The 13,743-nt window shown below is 44.2% G+C and overlaps 1 protein-coding gene across 1 annotated transcript in view; it reads right to left on the reverse strand.

Moving 5' to 3' along the window:
- The window catches only part of LOC150083136 (uncharacterized), a 150,513-nt gene extending 145,931 nt beyond the window's left edge, over positions 1-4,582 (reverse strand). The window contains exon 1 of the mRNA XM_090377827.1: positions 4,336-4,582. The gene's annotated coding sequence lies outside the window, so the exon portion shown is untranslated. The remainder of the gene's footprint in view (positions 1-4,335) is intronic.
- Positions 4,583-13,743: the final 9,161 nt, after the last annotated feature.

A 13,743-nucleotide genomic window follows, 5' to 3' on the forward strand; every position in this document is an offset into this window, starting at 1 on the left:
AAACAGAAAGATTATTCAAATCTAAATGGAGTAACCTTCATACTTTTGTTTAATTAACTTTCGGATTCCTTCAATTTCTAAACAAAATATATTAAATTTAATCCGGCATCAATATATTAACTTTAACTTAACTTGTACTTCTAATATTTATGTCTATAAAACTTCTTAGGCCTGACCTAGCCGAGTGGTCAGGGGTGAGGTGCAGTAGCACACGCTCTTTGAGTGGCTGCTAAATACGATTAACGTTTGTACTGATGATTTACTGTAAACTCCACAGACCTGGTGGTCGTACCAGAGTATAAACAAGAACATTATCATTTTTTTTTTTTTCTTAGACTCCAACCGTTTTTTACCTGAGGACGAAATTATAAGTATTGAAACCCAGGAATTTTTTTTTTTAATATTCGACTGATTTGGGTTAATTGTCAGCTAATGTAATTTAATCTTTCAAAGAGTATTTCGCTCACAGCGTTACTTTTCTTCTAAACATTCTTTTAAGTCAATACCATGGAATATTGTTCCAACATCTGGAGTGGTCCCACAAAACCTCTCTCAAGCTTCTCGACTCCATTCAAAAGTGAGAAATCAGTGTACTTGATGACCCATCTCTTACAGTTTATGCAATTCCCACAGGCGTTTAGTTTCTGTTGCATGTCTTTTCTATGGATACTTTTGTGGGTACGTTCCGAATTGGCTTGTATAATTCCACCAGTTCGAACACGTGCAGCAACCAGTCAGTATCCATTCACTGTTCAACTCCAAACTAACAGAACCAACTTTTTCCCTTATAATTTCCTTTTCCGGAGAAACTTTCCTTCACGCGCATTTTCCAAAAATCACAATCTGCAGAAATTGAAGTCGTACAGCGAGTAGTTCAGCATTCAACTGATGGTCGGTACTAAGTTGTACTTTATATGGTTCTGCTACCTTTCGTGTCGTGTGTGGACTTTTCATACATGTTATTTATTAAAAAAAAATTTCCATATACGAGGGGGGGATTCAAAAAAGATTTGTACTCACCAAGAAGTAGTTGTGATAGAAAGATGATTTTTTTTTTGTCGTTACCTTGAAATCTTTATAGCGACCACACAAATTTTGATTTCGATCTGACAATCTATGCAGCGCTGAAAGAAGTGTCACAATACATATAGTGGAATACAGATCAGTGATTCGGTTCCTATTCCTGCAAGGGAAAACACCCAAGACAATCCACCAAGAAAGAAATGTTGCTGTTTAGAAGACTGCCTATGTTACAGTGTTGTTGAAAATTGGTATAAACAATTCAAATGTGGAAGAACCTCAGTGCATGATGAAAAAAATCCCAGGACATCCAGCAACTGTTATAACAGAAGAGAATGCTGCAAAAATCGAGGCATTAATCCTGGAGGATCACAATGCTACGGTATTAGCCTCAAAGAACTAGCTGCAGAGCTTCAAATTAGTGTACGGTCTGTGGAGAACATCATCCGTCAACAGTTGCATATGAGTAAAGTATCTGCGAGATGGTTTCCCAGACTTCTGATCCCTTACCAAAAGAAGGAAAGGGCACAATGTGCACATGGAATGTTGTCGATGTGCCAGGAAAAGTAAGAAGAGATTTTTTTTTTTTTTTTTTTCACGGCTAGTCACCATTGATGAAACTAGGATCTCTCACTATGATATCGAAACTAAACGAATGTCAAAAAGAAAAAATGGAAGCATGCAGAAAAAGGCAAAGGTGCAACCAAGTGCTGGAAAGGTGATGCTGTCAGTTTTTTGGGATCAGCATGGTGTTATAACACCATGCTGACAGATTACCTAACAGATTACCTTCACAAGGGCTGCACTGCAATGGCAAAGTATTCCTCATAAAGCTACAAGCTGCAATAAAAGACGGAGAAAGCTGTTCGCTTGCTTCACGATAATGCCCCTGCTCCTTCCTCCTCGCATGCTGCAGTTAGATGTACCCACGAATGTGAGTATTGCCGCAATCTGCTTATTCTCCCGACCTTGTACCCTCGGATTTCTTCCTCTTTCCTGTCTTGAAGTCCTTTCTTCGTGGAAAACTTTGCTGCTGCCGCTGATGAGGAGATTTCTGCTGCCGAGTCGTGGTTTGATGGACAATCAGAAGACTTCTACAAAACTGGCCTGAGGAAGTGTATTTGAGAGGTGAGAAAAATGTGTCATTTTGTCTGGTGAATATGTTGAAAAAGTATAATACATGGTGTTTGTTTGAACCTGCTATACAACCACTTCTTGGGGAATACAAATATTTTTTGAACCCCCTTCGCACTAGTGATCTTCGTATTAGGTTTTATTGAGTAGGTCTATATTCCTATCTTGCTTCATGCTGTAACAGAGTACATTATTTGTATATACCTGTACAGTACTACTTTTGTGTGCGTGTTGTAGTCACAAGCAATAGTACAGCAGTTTAGCTAACGGGAGGCGAAATTAGATGAAGAATTAGGATAGGATTAAACACTACTGCCCTAGTATAAATTAATAGCCTAGAGTGTGAAAAAAAATTGTTGGAGGAAAGTGAAAAGTATATGAATGAAGAATATAAAGTTAGTGCTTGGGTTATCCGGGAGCGCAATTTCCCATCCGTGCTAGTAACGGCCCCGAACATTACAGATATGTGGATCAGTAAAGGGCTGCATGTTTACAAATATATTTCTCGTTGCTTGATTAATAAATCTTATGTTATCTTATAATAATCTTACGCTTTAAAATTGTAATTGTCTTACTGAAATGTCAGTGGCAGTTTTAGGTGTACAAAATTTAAAGTAGAAAATGTTACCAAATTTAAAATAAAATAATTTTGTAAGTTTTGTTTCTTATTCACCATATTAGTACAATTTAACATTTCAAGCATCTTATCTAGCTATTGACCAAGCTGCAATTGATTACAATTTGTAGATGCAACGTGAGCAGGACATGGAATTATAAAAAATATTCAGCAAAGAGTCCGTTCCAATATTATATTCGTTTGTCCATTATGTCAGTGGTTAACACATATACACGTACCGGGATTGCCATGTGGGTGGCACAATTGGTAGAAGCGCCATCCCCCCCCCCCCCCGAAGAGTGGAAAAGACTAGTTCGCATCCGTTACGTTAATGACGTAAGGAATTTTTACGAGCCTTTTTCACAATTTGGCTCAGTTAGTTGATCTCAGGTGAGGATAGTATGGTTTTTCTCCAGGAAACTTGGGATTTTCGTCCAGCAAATCGACTAGAACACATGCAATTTACAAATGTAATATGATTTAAGTCGCTGATGCGCCCATAACAATAATGGGATTGCTATTGAAGTGGCTACCACTGTTCCCCTCACATGAATTCAGAGATGCTGGTACCAGTCTGCTCGAAGATGAATAGTTTTTCTATTGAACACACTTATCCTTTCTGCCAATATAAAAAAGATTGCCTTACTATAAGTTATAAGTGCACCAAAAATTTCTGAAGTTAGCATAAAAGCTAAGCACAGTAAAATACGACTTCCAAAAGACGTATATGCATTAAAAAAACATCTTTCCCCCCCCGCATATCCAGGGCAAAAAGATATTTTTGAAAGAGAACATGTGATATTTTGGCTAACGTCGGTCTCGTCTGTTTCATCCTCAGCCAGAACCGTAGCTATCTAATTTAGAGCCCTGTGAGAAGATCGAATGTCTTCCCTTCCCTGAAAGAAAAAAAAAAAACCTCTAATTGCGCTCTCTTGTGCCCAAGGAACCAGACGCGTTACTATTGCTACGGTTCTGCACTACAATAAACGACATTCATCCTTGTGAACACAGCACTACGCCATCGACCAACGAATTAATTCATCCCGGCCCTCATTTCAAAATGCAGTCGACTGGCGAACCACCTCGAGAAACGTAGTTTCAAACCCACCTATCCGAAGCAAAAATGACCTTCCGCAAACACGTTCCGCTACCAACAAGTGGAGAATTTTCCGCGGATGACAAATGAAGAGCTCATTATTCAGTAATTAGGTCGTCCGTAACTGAGCGGTCAACGTGATCGATTCCAGCAGACGCCACTAAATACGTATTCTACTGCTCAAGACAATCGGCGCAGTTGTAAACTCCTCTTGCTCCTACCACTGATCCCGCATTGTAATAAACCGAAAAAAGCTTATATTTCGGGGTGAGTTGAGGAGATATACCAAAGATTGCTTTGTTAGGGTGACAGGATACACACACACTCGCTATTGTTTCAAAGTAATTTTTTTTTTTTTTTTTTTCGTTTTGTGCAGACGCCAAGCGAACAGAGTCGAGCATTTTTAAAAAGAGAAATAAAACGCATGCATATTTCGTTATAATCCTGATCTACATTCAAAATACAGTACCTCGTTGTTTTACTCTTCAAACTGCGAAAAACTTAAAGGGCCTTCGACTACGTGCCTGCAGCAGGCACGGCTGCAGCCGCATGTTTTGTCTGGAAAGTAGAACGACATTACTTCGTCTGGAACACTCCAAACTCGCTGCACGCGTGTTTGTCGGTTCGCACAACCACAAGGACTCGACGCTTCGATGTACACTCAGACACACATACATTCGCGCGCGCTCCCTCCCTCCCTCCCTCGCTCGCTCTCTCGCGTACTTAGAGCTGGCGGGTGCGCCTCTGAGTGAGAGAGAGGGAGAGGCGTTTTATCACATTTCCTCCTGTGCCAGTGTGGCAAGTAGCGCAAATAATTACAGCGGCACTGTCGTCGTTAAACGTCGAGCAGCTGTACGTGGTTGCCACGAGAGTACTCCTATACGTGCCCTCGTTCCTACCCCTTTCAGTCGTGACTTGCGACGTTGCGTAGCGCTCACAAGTTACCTTTTGTACATCGTAAACAGCTGCCGAACTTCAGACCAAACTGGTCGCTTCACTTGTTTCGAAATATGGCGGGCACCAACCGGCTAGTAAACACGGGCGCACAGGAGACTTTCCTGCGCACTACTTGCGGAACTGCTCACGAAGGGTGACCCCAAAGAGACGATGTCCCTCGTGATACGAAAAAACAAGATCCGAAACTGAGATCCGATCTGATATCATCCAAAGGACTACCAGCAATTACCTGCTCCAACCATCCGATATAAAGATTGGTTTAATAAAGTAAACAAAATAAAAACAGACTACTACTACTAATAATAAATAAAATTATAATGAATAATATACAACTTTTAATGAATATTGATTAGTAAGCTTAATGAAGAAAACCTCTTCTTTAAGAATGAGTTCTTTATGATAAGAAATATCTAATTCTGCAATTCCAATTGCAGTTCCATTTCTCAATTCTACCCGTTAGATGTGGGTAAAGTGCTGGAATTGGGCCGGAACGTATCTCAGCACCGTTCTGGTTGATTAAAATTGGGCTCAAAACCTTCCAGTTGATTAACTTCCAAAAAAAAAAAAAAAAAAAAAACCCGGAGTACTAAGATGGTTACTGCACGTTCATAATTAAAATGCTGATAAAAATTCCTGCTATCTTTGACCGGATTCGAAGCCGGGCCATTTTCACGGGATTTGAAAACACGGATCGTGACCACTACGCTAGCAGCGAGGGTCACGTATTACTCCAAACGTGACTGTACGCGTTACTCACTGCGTATGATTTTAAAGCTAGAGAGAAAAGCGGATACCCTCTGAGAGTGACTAACTCAGTTCTATGGAAATAAACTTAAATTTCAATGAATGGCGATCCGTTACTAGCAGACGAATTGCCCTCGCAACCGTGACCCTCCGTTGGGATCGCAAACGCGAGCAGTAAATTTAATATAAACATTTCATTCTTCCGCTAGAAATTTAGGACGAAGCTCGCAGTAGTCGTACAGGTCAGGAGTAGAGGTTACCTGCAGGCTTTCCGCCGCAGAAAATACGTAACTGCTACTGGCAGGACACGGCAAATTATATTATGAATTACCGTAATAAGCGTGCTGCGGGCCTGCACGCAACTACTGTTGCAGTTGTGTGTCTCTGCTGTGGCTTCTGCTTTGGTGTTTTCGCCTTTCCGTGGGGTCCATCCACGGCGAGTCGTTATGGCGTTCTTTTAGTTACGTGGGCAGTCGCGAGTTGACCTCCACTGGATTCCATCCTGCTGGGTTGGGCGTGGTCGTTCCGCGTACCGTCGTGTGTTTTTGATCCACAACTAACCGAAATTATCGAGCTAAATTAGCGAGGCTTAGAAAACAGATGGCGAGGTGGAAGATTGTTTCCGTTTTGGAGGCATCGCAATTTATCCGCTCCCTGACGGAGAATAACAGCATGGCCACATCGTCGCTTAAACTCCGCGCTTCACAAATATTCACTTCCAAAGTAGGTGCGCAACCTGGTTCATCCCTAACTAACAGACAACGGGATTCATTGTCATTATTCTTTTATTATTATTAGTGACAATTATAGCGATCTCACATATTTACCCGTTCAAATAAGCGTCCTTTTTCAGTAGTTTGTCTTAATTTTTGGCGTTGTGTGACGCTGACTAATGCCAAAACGGTTAAAATAAAATGAAGTCCCGCGAACACCCTGCGGTTGTACCCGAATATAAAAATTATTTTTTAAATAAAATATTACGTTTCGCTTCCCTCGTTCACGTATTTCCTAATATTGTTGGCCAGGAAGAACTGTTGCGAGCTACTACGCGCGCACGATTTGTACAGAGATGCGCGTGGTTCTATGGATACTGAGTTTTGTACTGCTGTCAATTAGGCACCACTCTACGTATAATATTTAGATTATTAAGGGGCATTCGTAATAAACGGCTTTCTTCGAAACGTGGGCATTCCATCTGCAAGTTAATCTGGCATTTTAACTGGAGAGTGAGGTGTGCACTTCCGAGTTTTCCCCAGACGTCTTTCGCATTAAATACTTGTTGCTAAAGTGGTTTTAAAGCAGTTAACGGCGTTTTTGTTACGATTGTTGTTGTCGTTTACGACATCTACCCGTAAGTTTCAATGAAACCGAATCCTTTCTTTCGCGTAAACGAGGCGGAACAGTTACAAACAGCAGCTGCTAATGCGATAGAGGTTTCATATGTGTTACGTGTCATGAATAAGAGTGATATCTGTGCGCGCCGCTGTCTTCCCTCTAAGTGCTTTAATGCTTCCGTTGTGAAAAACGTCTTAGTTGCACAAATCCTGTTTCAGCTTCTCGGTGCTCTCACTCGACGAGGAACCCATCGCTCACGGGGTGTCATTAAGTTCGCATCCTGGCCGCAGTTCTCGCGCAATTGAATATTCCGCGCTAAAAAATAAGTCGCGTTAATAATTACGAGTGCAGTCACCTTTCGGCAGCCTGTCGTCGTTGCCCAGTTGCGCGCGAGTCATCTGCTTCGATTGAAACCATTCCTTGGAGACGTCCAGTGTGTGGTGATCGAGTTTTCGAACGTTTGAAACTTGCTCGAAAGGGTTAAAAAGAAGCGTGACCTCGGCAACCGGGAAATATTTCTTTACGCGATCTTCGATTGTTGTTGGCAACCCTTAATGAATTCGCTTTTCTTCAAGAGGGTGCCGACGTGAGTCACTCATTGATTTTACGTCACCGGACCACGGACTTCGAAGACACCTACGGGCGCTTTTGCGGCGCAGAAAGAAACATTAATCACGTGATCCGCCGACTGTAAGCTTATCGCGAACACCGACTATAAACATCGCCGTGAGTCAGCGGCTTCCGCTGATTGCTGGCATTTCGTGATAAAATATGGCCCCGTTCCTCGGTCCCTCTCCTCCCCCAAGTGCGGTACACTCCCTGAAACACACTACGACCTAGTAACGGATGATGTTCGTCCGTTGCAGGGTTGGTCGTCATCATATGAACCGGGCCTTCGCCGGGCCAGGTCCGTATTTATCCGCTTCTTGCACTCCCCCCCCCCCCATACATCACAAGATGCGAGCTTTCTTTTATTTACGAACGTGAACCCTGGTGAACAATAATTTATTTAAAAAGTATTTTCGCCCCTCTTGTCAGTTCGCAGAAGTGTGGGTTCGAACTGTGACTGGAAGAATAGTTAAAAATCTCTTCAATCGGGACTGTAGTTAGTCGTTCTCGACCAGTTGGGTTTTCCTACGCAAGGATTTTTTTAGCCAATGTAACGGGCAATTTTTTTTTCTTCCCGTGACCATGCACGTGTACATACACAATGCGCCACAAACTTGGAGAAGAACTGCCAAATGTGACTCGAGAAATGATTATTTATGACAGAAGACTCGCTGCTACAACTTTCGCTGCAGAAGAGTTTAAGACGGACATTAATTCGTAACAGTATGCCGATCACACATGCTGCTGGCAGAAATGTATTCGGGACGAAATCCCCGGTTTGAAAATGCACTCCGCGCACCCGTCAAACAAGATTTCGAGGAATTCGTGCGCACGGAAATTGGAATTTTCAAATACCGGCGAATCGCACTGACCTACACTTCGCCGAGAAGCGATCGTTACGTGCGACGAGACCCAGAGAAGAGGTGGATTCCAACTGCCGGGGCTCCGCTCGACAATAGAGAATGATGAAGGCGGTTCTGCCCGAAGGCGGATCCTTAATCTTGGAGAATATCGTACGGCCTGCTGCTGCTGCGGCGGTTTTTCCACCGCCTTCGACGCCTGTTGTCGAGTGTGCAGCCGCCTGTGTTCGGGGCCGAGTTGCCGAATCGTGGTTTGGTTCTATGATTAAGGTTCTGCAGAGTACGGTCTTAATCGGAGACCCAAACCTGCTTTCAGAGGTCCCAAAAACCGCACGCGAAACCCTCTCGCGTTTATCATTGGCTCGCAACCCTCGCGCGCGTTAATGACCGAGTGGCTCGGCAGTCGGATAATCGATTTTCTTTTTAGTTTTTCAAATTGGGACTCGCAAATCCCCAACACGTAACTGAAATGCGGGCTCCACAACGCGAGACAAATTCGCGTTTTTTTTTACGAACAGCGCGCGATGCGACATCTCTTCGAGCAATCGGAGATATGAAATCCCCCCCCTCCCTACCTAGTACACGAAGAAGAGTTGGTGCACTACCGAGCGATGATGGTCCTGTCCAGGAGTGTCGGTTAGGGAATCCAACCAACCACTGGCGAGTACCTATTAACCCTGTACGCTTCCATCTAAGGATTCATAACGAATTGAGCTCGAAAATGACGTCACGTTCGACGTCACATAATTAATGGATGCGTAATGGCGTAACGTAACTGCGAACTGCTGGCCATATTCGCGAATCAAGGACAGAGTGAACGGCCAAAGGCCACGAGCACTGCTAGCATTTTTACGGCTTCCACTTTCTATATTTACGTGTTACCATGGCACGCATTTGTGTGTGCGCGCTCGCTGCACGTATTCTTTGTTCTCCCGCTCCTACACTTGCGTCACCGGAATGTGACCGCCGTAAGTTTTCTGCCGACCTTATCCCCCACGCAGAAGCGAGCCTCCCTTCCCTTTCCCCGTCCCCCCCCGCAATATAACGTGCCTGGTGTGCTCCGTTTAAACGGACGCTTTAGCGCACCGAGTTGGTAGGAATTGAGTGGCAGCAGATCTGCGATCGATCCGCTGTAAGACCTCCACAGACCGAGGCTGGCAGCACGTTCCCTCGAGCTGCTTTCCAACGTACTCGACGCTTCCTGCTTGACGATAACCGAGCTGAAGGCCCCAGCGTCGACTGCGAGTCGACGACGCGAGACAGGCAGGATATGGATTAGTGAAGCCTGCCGACTGCATTTGCGAGTTGTCCTCGTGAAAGAGTGCCGCCGACTGGGGGCCGTAACAGCACACCGTGCCCCGAAACGACGGCAGGGATAGGTAAGGCTGCTAATGGCGGCCGCATTGTTATTACGTGGCGGAATGGTTGTAAAATGCGGACGTCCGTGCGTCGCGGGCGTTTGGCCAGGGTTGCATTTGAAAGGCTGCGTTTATGCCATCTTAAGACGGTAATTGTGAGGAGCACTCTCAAGACGGCGCTCACAATGCGTTTCTCAGTAATCGAAATTCTGGTCGGAGAGGAGTGACAGCTGCAGACACCTGTTGTCGAGAAGGGACGGCGGGGGGGGTAAGAGTGACGCTGCTTGTCTTTGTTTCGGAAACGAGCACCGGGTTTGGGGACAAATATTGACCTGCGATCGGTGGGGAGGGACGGACGCAGTGCCGTTTAATAACCGTGGCAGAAATTGTAGGCTTTCTTCCCCCCCGCGAAGTGTCCCTGATTGCTGTGGGCAGCGGGAGTGCACTTCTGAGGATGTTCAGCTGTTTGCCGCGGTGCAGATGGCGAGCGAAGTTCTCGAAAGAGGTCACGCACACTCGAAGAAAGCGAAGAGGGGTCACTTAAAATCAAAGAAACGCATTTTTATTTTCCGTCTTTGTTGGTGGCGCGAACCGGTCGATGACGCAAGCAGGAGGAACGCCACAGTTCGTGATCGCAGTTTTAAATACGCTTCGGCACATCCAGTAATTCTGTTGGCGGATCCGTCAATCAGATGACACTCTCGCTTCCCGTTTTTCGTTTTTTTTTTTCCTCCGAACTGCACCGACTGGACTCGTTACAATCGATACATCGCGCGGCAGATCCGTTTTCCTTTTTGTCTCGCTTTAGTTACGGAACAATTAACTCCGTTTCCATCCCCGTGAGTCACACGTGTGCCGGCTGTTGGCATGACCTGATCGTTGTGCAAGGCGCAGATGGTGCTCTGCACGCGACAGTTCTGTTTCGCTTCTTATAATTCTTTGTGTTGTTCCACGTGGAACATTTTCCACTACCGCGCTGCACTAACGGCGACAACGCGGGAATATTATGGGTGACGTATTAGTCGTTCCCGAACCCTTAGCCTCCGCCGTTATTTCGGAGCATGCGCGGAAGAGGCCTCACTTCATCGCATGCGACGAAAACAGGAAACGAGACTCTGCTAAGCGAACTTCGTACGCGGTTCAAAGGGAGACTCGAATTTATTTATTTTGAAACGATACGCGTAATGGGGGCGGTCTCTTTCCGATATAAGTGCGCGTGATAAATAGGGGGGGGGGGAATACTCCAGAACTAAGCCCGCTTTCAGTTTTGTTTCTAATGAAGTAGAAATATGCGCATCAAATACAAAGTGGGACGAAGAAGGGGGAGGACAAAAACGGAGACCTCGTCAACTCTCCTTTCTTTCGAAAGTGGGCCAAAAATAACGCGAAACTGTATATTAATCTCCCTCTCGCGTTTGTAGAAATTGAATGACCAATCATTTGTGTCGATTTATTTTGCGAGATGCGCTATTATACGTCATAACTGTCCTGAAGTAGAGCGATGCAAATATGCGCGAGGAAATTTTCCATTCGGCTACGTTCTATAAAATGGCGGCAAAAACGAACAAAAAAGGTAAGGGAGACACAATAGGGGGTCGGTGTAATGCGCTTTGCGAGAAAATGAATTCCGCACTTCGCTGGGCCTTGGATGTCTCCAGAAATTTCGTGGCCGAGAAGGGAGTATCCGCCTCTTATGACGCCTTCCACGATTTCCTTCCTTCCAATGGCACGGAGGATCGTTAGCTGATTTCATTTCAGTGCGAAGTGTGGACCCTGTTAAACGGACACCCTACCTTAGACCAGCAACGGGAGTAGTCAATAACAGACATCTCTAAGAACTTGTCAAATCCTTTCCGTGAACGGAAATGATTTGACAACTACTTCCGTTTGTAGGGAGGAACAAACAATGCGAACCCAATGTTACAACAATTTTGGTTGGGTAACGTTGCCTTCGTAAGGGACTGCAGCTTGATGGACACTAAATTGTGAAAATAAACTTCCCAAATATGTATGTTTCATTTGGACAGAATTCGTTTAATTACGGTGAAGTTGTCCCTCGTCCAATACGAAGTGCACTTAAAGAGCACCATCAAAACGAGCTCTTCATTATTGTCCTTAAAGAACGGTTCCTATTTAAAATACACAATGCGTTGCTTCTTCAGGCTTGCCTGGTTTTTTTTTTTTTTTTTTTTTTTTCATTTTTGCAACCTTGGATGGTTGGGTGGGTGCGCACGTGAGTGAGTACGGAAAAAATTCTACCACTTGGAACTGAACTTCCAAGTTGGTTATGCAGCTACGTAACTTAAATAGTATTCGCTTGTATAATAAATCATTTAAAAGAATTGTAACGACGTGGGCATATATACGACGTTGTCATTGCACAGTTTACGAATTCCTTCTTTGAGAAGGTTAGGTCACCTTCCCTTCAAGATGAAGATCTCTTTTTTTTTCATGCACCTTCGAAAATTGCTGTTGTTTTCTTGCCAATCCATCCACACGTCAGCCTGAGTTGATTTTTATCATATTTTACATTTGCATCTTTTAAGGAAGGTTTATCGAGTCATTCCAAATTTAATTAAAATCGATTATTAGAATTTTATTTTTTTATTTAAATGTATATATCTCGAGTGATCCACTTCCATATATAACATTAATCAATACGCGCATTACTTTATATTCCAGGTGTATTCGATTATCAGATAAATGAGCCTCAGTCATCAGGAAAACTCACCATACCATACTCAAGAAGTGTTTACCCAACTTCAGTTGGTTGTGTCCAGTTGCTGTTATTGCTATTTGTCAAGGAGGAACTGTCTTACAGTTGTTTAGGATTGCGGCTTTCTGCAGCTCCATGTAAGCGTTCTCTGAGGGGCCTATTGCTCCTAGGTTCATATGGAAGCACTTTGGCGCCATGCCGGTGGGTGACACGGTGATCGGAATGATCGTTAAGTGTTCCATGTGCCACCTTTCTTGTACTTCCTGTTTGAGGTCTATGTACTTCCTCTTAGGTTTTTATGGAAGTTGCTGGTATTGGGCACCACTATGTGAAACAGGTTGGTAGCCATTTGCTTCTTGTCGATGAAGGTTATCTGGTCCGTTATTCAGGATCGCCTTCTTCGATATTATGGCGCAGTCCCAGTATGGTTTGAGTAAGCGTCTCTAGTACAGCCCAGCCTGCGGTTCCTATTTGTAATACGGTTACACTTTCTTTCATCTACTGGTGTTTTTGCACTAGCTTCTGATGTATTGTCCTGGCCACTTGGTCGTGTCAATGAGTATAGTCCGTCTGGGTGAACAATCTGTAATCGGCGATTCGCGCTAGCTTGTTCCTTGGACCAGGTAGCATCGTCCGGGTCCTTAGCAATGTATCTCCTGTAGCTCCTAGTGCTAATTACCTGATCTTGGACGGCAAGTATGAATCCTTCGGTCTCAGAGAAGAGGCTCTCTCTTGAGCCATGCGATGAAAGCGAGTGCCTGCCATGTTATGTCTTCTTCGCTCATCTTTTTGTCTTTGTTTCTTCCGTCTGTGTGAGTTTGGTCTTCTTGAGATCGAGCGATGTGTGTCGTTTCTCTACCTTCCATATGACTTGGTAGATTGGCCTTGTGTTTTCCTGGAAGCAATTAAGTCTGTCAAACCTCTCCCTCCTTTCCGGGCTATGGTCTGTCTCTCGATGGCCAACTTCGGGTGGAGTTCGAGGCTTTTGATCATTATCCTTGTCGATCTCATAACCTCCTCCAACTCGATGTTGATCCAATCTATGATCTCGAATTAGTATGTTAGTATTATTATTAGCCGTATAGTGAAAGAAAGGGGGGGTAAGAAAATACAAATTATGCGCTTCCCTCGTCACGTAGATAATCGTCCAATTGACCACTGAATTTCTTCAAATTGTCAGCCTCAAGTACCTGCGGAGCCGATCTCATCGTGCGAGTGAGATCGGCCCTTTGTGATTGGACTCGTTCAAGAAGCTCAATGTCTCTTTTTTCATTTGAGGTTTCCATAGTTGGACACAG

Source organism: Mastigoproctus giganteus, chromosome 7 (assembly GCF_048544385.1).
Source record: "Mastigoproctus giganteus isolate SK-2022 chromosome 7, ASM4854438v1, whole genome shotgun sequence".
NCBI lineage: Eukaryota > Metazoa > Arthropoda > Arachnida > Uropygi > Thelyphonidae > Mastigoproctus > Mastigoproctus giganteus.